The 7,609-nt window shown below is 57.7% G+C and overlaps 1 protein-coding gene across 2 annotated transcripts in view; it reads left to right on the top strand.

Annotated features, from left to right (window-relative positions):
* Window positions 1–1,330: 1,330 nt before the first annotated feature.
* LRRN2 (leucine rich repeat neuronal 2) overlaps window positions 1,331–7,609 on the top strand; it is a 61,529-nt gene continuing 55,250 nt past the window's right edge. For both annotated transcript variants that reach the window (XM_045081073.1, XM_045081074.1), the window contains exon 1: window positions 1,331–1,855. The gene's annotated coding sequence lies outside the window, so the exon portion shown is untranslated. The remainder of the gene's footprint in view (window positions 1,856–7,609) is intronic.

Here is a 7,609-nt window from a genome sequence, read left to right as displayed (position 1 = left end):
CCATAAAACCTTCCACGAATAAACCCTAGCCAATAATGGCTTTTTCATTCTGTATTTCTATGGCACTTCCATTGCCTCGAAATGTTAAAATTTGTTTCATATACCTCCAACTCATCCTCCTAAGCTCCTTGAGACCATTATGCCCCACGGCAGGAGTGGAGGTGGGGGGGGGGAAGTAGAGGTGGTTTAGGAGGTACAATGGAAACTTAATACCTGCTTATTGGCAATAGGAAAGTGAGAACCCCTTCTGTGCATAGAGAATACACAGACTTTCAAACTGACTTTATAAAAGCCTCCAGGCATGGAGTTACCACTGGCTGTGCCCTTGGAAAAGAAAGAACCAGAATGCTCTGTCCGGAGCTCAGCTCACAGGAGGCATTGATCACACTCAAGACCTAAAAGAAAGAAGGCAGACTAGATAGACGCCACTTCTGGCAGGACTCCCCCTACCTTGGGCTCCCCCTCACCCACTCCCCTATGGTTGGTTCTGCAGGCTCTGCTCAAACCCCATCCGCGGGGCGTGGCCTATCGCGGAGCTGAGCTTGCCTGTATTCTGAGTGATCCAGGCTGAAGGCCCCACCGAGGCAAGGGCCTCAAGCAGTGTCTTCCAGAAGACTCACCCTCAAAAAGCCCCAGTTCGTGATAGTGACCCAGCTTTTGGAAGGCATTGGCAGCAGCCCAGCACCCACCCTCAGCACCCATCAGCTCCTGCTCTCCTCTCCCAGTGTTCATAGCACAGCCAGCAGAACCGGCACCCCCAGAAGCCAAGCCCCTGAGCGGACTTGCCAGTTCCTGACTAACGCCTATGGAGGTTGCCATCCTTCACTGAGGGTCGTAATGGGAGCTTCTTCCAGAATGCCAGAGCTGCCAGCTCAGGGGGCAATGCTGGAAGGGCATGAGAGCTGGTGGGGGGTGGGGTGGGCATTCCACTCCGTTCTTTTAGGATGAGAGGTGCCTGTGCCCAGGAACAAGTTCTAACCCATTCACTGCATTCCTCAGTCTGCTGTTAACTTGGGAGGGCAACAGAAATGTTGTCTTCGGAGCACGCACTGCCCTCGAGATGCACCTGTCCTCTAAAAGCTGCTGAATTTCCTCTTCTGTCCTCCCGGCCTTTACAAGAGGCTGAGGCAGTATCAGAAGCGCCATCCCTTTCCCCTCCGATCTGGGCTCCGCTCCCCTTTTTCTCAGCTAAGCTTAGCGTCCAAAGGCACAGGACCACCCCCCGGCCCCAGCGACTCCAGCCTTAGCATCGGCCCCACCCAACTCCTCCCTCCCGGGTGCGTGTGCGCGTTAGGGAGAGGGGGGCCTCCGGCTACTCAGGAGTTAAACTGGCAGCGGGACCGAAGGGGGGGGTGGCGTGGCATGCAGACGGGGAGGAGGCGACCGGAGCGGGCCGCGGAGGTTGGGGGAGCAGCGGCGAAGCGGGCGGGCAGGTTGAGCGCGAAGCCGGGAGGAGGGGCGCGCGGAGGGGCGCGGGGCGCGCGAGGGCCTGCTCTGTGCACTTGCGGCCGCGCTGCGCGGAGGGAGCGTCCGGCTGTCGCCCGCCAGCCTCCCGCCACGACGCGCAGGGCGGCGCGGAGCCCGGGGCGCGGACGGCGCGGGCGCGGGCGGGGGCGGCGAGGACGGCGATTCTGCGGCCGCGCTCGCCCGGCCGGGGCCCAGGACCGCTCCCCGGACGACTCGGCGGCGGGGAAGGCGCCCGCGACCCTGCCCGGCCTGCGCCGGCGGCCCCGGCGCGGAAGGAGGGCGCGCCCCGGCCTCCCCCAGCCCAGCCCCGTGCTGAAGCCGGAGCCGAGCGGGGCGCGGCGGCGCGGGCGGCGGACGGCGGCCCCGGGAGCCCGGACGGCGCCCGCGGGTGAGTGTGCGGCCCCGGGCTGAGCCCCGGGCAGCGCGGGGGCCCGTCGGCGTGGCGGCGGGGGGACGCGGCCGGAGCTGCCGGGGGCTGGGGGAGGGGCGGGCCGCGGGCGGCCGCGGGGACGCCGGCCCGGGAGCCTGGGACTCGGGGAGGGAGGCGGTCGCCGGGGCAGACGGAGGCAGGGCTGGTTCAGAAGGTAAAGAAGGCAGCCGGCCGCGCGGGCAGCACCCGAGGCGGCGGGGGAGGGGGCGGCCGGGCCGTAATCCCCCCGGGGGAGGCCCGAGACGCCCCAAACTGTTGCTGGATAGAGCGGCGCCCGGAGATGTCTGGCAGCCGAAAGGTGGCCGAGGGGATAGAGAGGGCGGGACAGGGGCCGACTGGTGGGGTGGAAGCTCTCCGGGGCCGCTCGGAGCTCGGGTGTCCGCGCGGAGGGACAAGGTGGCCTTGGTGTCTGTCCGAAGTATCTGGAACCAGGAGCCAGGCTTCTCCCGGGCCAGCAGGGGTCTGTCCGCAGCCTGCGATGGGACATTTGGGGGTGGGGGATGGGCCGGCCTTGGTCCCAGCCGCGGGGGGCGCGGGGGGGGGCGCTCTGAGAGTAGGAAGCGGCTTCGGAAGGACAGCTCTGGGCCCACCGCAGCACCCAGGAGACAGGAGGGGGCTGGCCAGCCACAGGTGGTCCGTCAGTCCTGCAGGCGAAGGGCGGCGCAAGCTCTGGCTGCCCAGCCAGCGAGGAACCGCTGGGTGAGGGGGGACTGACCTCCATTTAGGGCTGAGCTGAGAAGCTAAAGAGGTGCGGGAGACCTGGGCACTGGGGGGTTGGCCCTAGGGATGTTGCTGTGCACCCCCCCACACAAGTCCCTGTTTTTCCTCCCCCGCCGAAAGAACAGGAAGGAAAATGTCAGCTGGGCTTTGTGCTCTGTTCCTCAGGCTGCCGCAGCTCCCATCTGTTGGAGCCAACGCAGCTTCTAATTGGGCGACCGGCAGGGTCGGGAGGGGGTGGGCTGGGCACAGCGTTCAGTTGCCAGAGAGGGGTCGGTCAGTGCGCAGTTTGTAGACCCCGGTGGTGGGGTGGTTGAGAGAACGGCCTCCTCCCAGGGTCAGGGGAGTAGAGGCAGCTCCCCAGCAGCTTGGTGAGTATCACTGAGATTTGGGTCTTTCCATGTAGCAGGCCAACAGCAGACTCACTCTTCCCGGCCAGCCTGGGATGGGCTTTGGCCCGAGGTCTCCTTCCTGAGTAAGAAGGCCAGGTTCGGTTCCCAAAGCCCACTGCTTCTTAAAGGTCCCACCAACAAAGATCACTGGGCATGGGGTAGGCAGGGGCTGTGTCTGGGGCATTGAGCCCCTGCCCCTTGTAGTTATCAGGAAAAAAAGTCAGCTGTAGGTGGCCTGACCCATTTTCCCAGCTGGCCAGGTGCCCTTCTGTGGAGAAGAGGCAAGAGATGGGCACAGCTAGGGGTCTGAGCCTTCTAGGCCCTTTTCCTTCCCCCTGGGTTGCTTCACACTGAGTGTCCTTCTTCCTGCCTAGGGGGGTCCCTCAGAACCAGGATGGGGCCCCATCTTTGGCAGGAACTAAGGGCACAGTGCTTCAGGGACTAAGAACTGCCCAGTGCCTGGTGGACACCTAGTATCTAGGAGCATCCCCAGATGCACACCCTCCCCCTGGCACCCTCCTTCCCGAGGAGCCAGCAGAGGCGGTGGGAACTCAGGGGTCTGCTGGGATGAATTCCCCAGCAGGCTGTGACAGCAGCTTTCCTCTGTAACTGTCCAGGATTGCTCCGCACTTCTGTTCTTTTCTCCCTCTGCGCCCCTCCTTCTTCCTCTTTCTCTCCTCCCCTCACTCTCTTTCTTCCACGGGTATCTCCTTGTCTCCCTTTTCCTCACACTGCTCTCCAAGACCTCTCCCTCCCCCGCTTCCTGATCTCTGTCTCCACCTTTGCCCTCCTTCTGTTCTGAAAACTGCAGCATAAACCTCAAGGCAGGCATGTGTGCTCGGTTACCAAACGTCCTAAGGTGGGGACACACGCACTGTTGGCTTTGTTGTACCCCTTTGCAGAGGAGGCCGGGTTGGTGGGCCTGGCAACTTCATTTCCCTGGCATGCCCCCTGGCCCCTGCCATTTATCCCTCCTAGCCCACCCCTATCCATCTTTTTATTTCAAAGAAAAAGAAAGTCCATTGCTTTTAAAAAAAAAAAATCAGCAATTTATTGAGCACCTACTATGTGCCTGGTACTATTTTAAGAGCTGAGAATATAGCAGTTAAACAAACCTCCATGTCTCAGGGCAGAACTGAACTTGTATTTGGACCTCCCGGCTGATTAGTTCTGTGCCCACCAGCCTCTTTCAAAGACCCACTGCTTGGGAGTGGGGGAGGGAAGTGTGAATAATCCTAGTGAAATATCATCATCATCATAGCAAGTGATCTCTAACGGGACGAGCCCAGCAGCTTACAGCATTACCACTTACCCCAGAGCTTACAGACCCAGGATCATTCTGTCCTTAAGACATTTCTGATCTAAAGGCTGGTCCATTTGTATCTTACCATTTATCTGAGAGGTGGAGCAGACGGCCAGTGTTTTAGATGGAGGATGGAGAAAGAAATGTGTTATTTAGCACCTACTAAGCACCAGTCTGTCACCAGCTTTACAAAATTATCCCATTTGATGCTCCAGACAACCTAAGAGCTAGATTGTCATCCCCTTCTTCAGAGCTAGGATACTGAGGACCAGAGAGCATAAACTACTTGCCCCAGGTCACACAGGTCTCTGTTTTGAAAGCACTAATTGTCTGCAGTTCCTTTAGCCTCTATGATGTCTGTGACATCTGGCCCCTCGTGCAGCTGTCTGAAGGTACATTGTACCCGTGTGTTTCAGAAGGCTGCCTCTTCTCCTCAGCTAGAATGTTAGAATATATAAGGATCTGTTGAATGGTTGCATGAATACATTTTCTCAGGGGCTCGGCGGGGGCTTCTTGGAGGAGCTGGGACCCTGAGAGAGGAGGTGGAGAGGGTAGTGGCTCTTCCTCATTCCACACAGATTAGTGACAAGCTATAGGCAGGCAACCACCCCCCAGCCGCACCCCCACTCTGCATCCAGGTAGAACTGATGGGAAATTGCTGTTTTCATTCAGGGTCAGGGTGTAGGAGCTTGGTCCATGGCCAGTGTAATGAGTCAATATCACTGGTGCTTCTCAGCCTCCTTGGACCGATGGGCCTGGGCTCTATAAAAGCTCCAAGGCCAAGAATGGGGGTAGGAGGCTTTGAAGGATGCAAGAGCTACCTGGAGGGACAATGGGCAGGGCCTGGATGGGGCAGGGGAAGGGGGGTAGTGATCAAAGAACAAAAGGAGAGGAGCACAAAGGCAGAAGAGAAACTGGGAAACAACAAACACAGAGCAAGAGACTAGACAGAAGCAGGGCAGTCGAGGTGTGCTGCGGTGGGATCCCTAAGACCGCGAATAAGAAGGGCACCTTTATCTCCTACTTCCCTGAGAGGCTTGGGTTTCTCCATCCTGCAGCTCAGAGGCTGGAATATTCACCAGGTTAGCCTCAAACAGGCATTGGCTTATGCAGTCAACCCATCCTTTCTAAGCACCTACTATGTGCACAGCCCCGTGCTTGGGACAGAGGGTCATCAGATGTCACCCTTGCCTTTTAAGAGTTCACAGTAAGAGTGTAGAGTCTTGAGCTACACTGCGAGGGTTCAAATCCAGGCTCCACCTAGGTGGAGCTCCATTTCTAGCTGAGCCATGTTGGACGTGTCACCTAACCTCTCTGTGCCTTGGTTTCCTTGTGTCTAAATGGGATAACCATAGAATCTGCTTCGGAGGGTCGTTATGATGATTTAATGAGTGAACCCATGTAGCGAGCTCAGAACAGAGCCTGGCCCGGTAAGTGCTGTGGGACTACCGCTATCATTAAGTAGGGGCGGCTTACAGCAATTAGGAAGTGCTGTGATACAGGGTGCGCAGACAGGGGGACTGGCTCTGTCTGCGGGTTAAGAAATGGCTCTCAAAGGACATGACATCCGGGGCAAGGCTTGAAAAGGAGTCAGCCGGGCACAGATGGTGGGTCTGGGGACCATGGTGCGGAGGAGCCTGGGACCCCGGAGTCGTGGATGAAAAGGGGCCTGCTGTATGTGCGTCACCATCTGTGGATATCAGGAACACCTTGAATGTGGCCCACCTTGGCCTCTTTGTCTCCAGTGCCCGGAGACATTGTTGGCCTTTGGGCAAGGGAGCTGGTGCGCCCTTGCTGGGACTGGCCTCATAACCATGTCCTCTCCAATGTTCCCATGGACTGAGGGAGCCGTTTTGTAGGAGGTGAGCAGAACCAGGTTTGGTTTAGAACTCAGTTTCTCTCTGGACATTTCTTCCCCCCCGCTCCCTACTCCTTCCCTGCTGATCAGCATTTGATGGACTTGAGGTAGGTCTCGAACTGAAGAGGAGGCAGGGGGTTTCTGGGGCGACAGCTGTGTCTCAGCCTCCCCCTCTCACACTGAAATGGCACTCACGGTAGCCGCGGGTGTTTATTGAACACTTACTATGTGCCAGGTGCTGTGCCAAGTGCTTTACATCCGTTCGCCCATTAAATCCTCCTAAACACCCTGATGGGGTAGGTGCTTTTATGACTTCAAATTTAAATGCAAGGAAACCAAGACTCGGGTTCAGTAACCTGCTCAAGGAGCATAGCTGGAAAAAAAACAGAGGAGTTAATGTTCTCTCTGACCCAAGGGCTCCTGCTCTGGAACCACTCCAGAATCCGGTGCCCCCTGGACCTCCTAGAACATTCTCTGGGGGCATCCTGCCCATTCCCTTCCCTCCCCCGGCTGAAAAGTTCCCGAGTCCTGTCCAAGCTAGGAACTGCCTGTCTCCTTTGGGGGATCTTCAGAGAAGGTCTCCCATCTTCTTGCCCCTGTAGGTCACAGTTCTTCGAGAGCCAACATTGTTTCCTTCTGTATTAGCTAAGTGCCTCTGGGGCTGCAGGAAGCCAGTGGCCTCAGAGAAGGGGGACCCTAAGAGCTAGTCCCCACAGCCACATAGTGGGAACCAATATGAAGGTGACTTCTGGGAGATGTGAGCATGGGACGCAGACCCCAGATTGGGCAGATTAGTGGGGTTGGTTTGGAATGAGCGCTGTCAGTGAGGTGTCTCTAACTAGGGAGGCTCATGTGTCTTGGGAGGAACAAGGACAAGCCTTCATATTTACATGTCACAAGGTGGATCCTCCAGGAAAAAAAAAAAAAAAAACATAAGCAAGAAGGGGCAGCAGAGTTAGACAGCCAGCCTGGGTCCTCCAGGAAAAGTGGGTCTGTCTTACCTGACCCTGTCTTTTTAAAGACAAAGGAGGGGAAGAGAAGAAAGGCAGAAAAGGTTTTGTCCCTCTTTAGAGTGTTCTCAGTATGAACATTCAAAGGCAGGTGATGAAGTGTCTGTCTTTGGCCTGGGAGGGCAGAGGTGCGACATCCAGGGGAGCGAGCGAGCACAGAGGGGCAGCTGCTGGGCAAGCCAGAAATTTAAAAGCTGTGTCTGGGCGTGGGGGGTGGACTTGACACAGGACCTTGCCGCCAGTGCCCCCACCCCCGCCTTCTACTTTTGGACAGACCTCCCAGTGGGATGAAGGCAGCTGGGGCTCGCACAGCTCCAGGCCTCTGAACTTCGGAAGGTGCTTCCCCAGCATTGGTCCAAGAGTGGAATGCTGGAATGCCACTTCTGGAAGGGACTTCCAGAATGTTCCTGTCCCTGGCCCATCTCTGGGCTA

The sequence above is a fragment of the Mustela putorius genome, unplaced genomic scaffold, assembly GCF_011764305.1.
Source record: "Mustela putorius furo isolate JIRA1106 unplaced genomic scaffold, ASM1176430v1.1 tig00000508_pilon_pilon_pilon, whole genome shotgun sequence".
Lineage (NCBI taxonomy): Eukaryota > Metazoa > Chordata > Mammalia > Carnivora > Mustelidae > Mustela > Mustela putorius.
The sequence above is the reverse complement of the archived record's forward strand: the minus strand, read 5'-3'. Positions and strand labels throughout refer to the sequence as shown.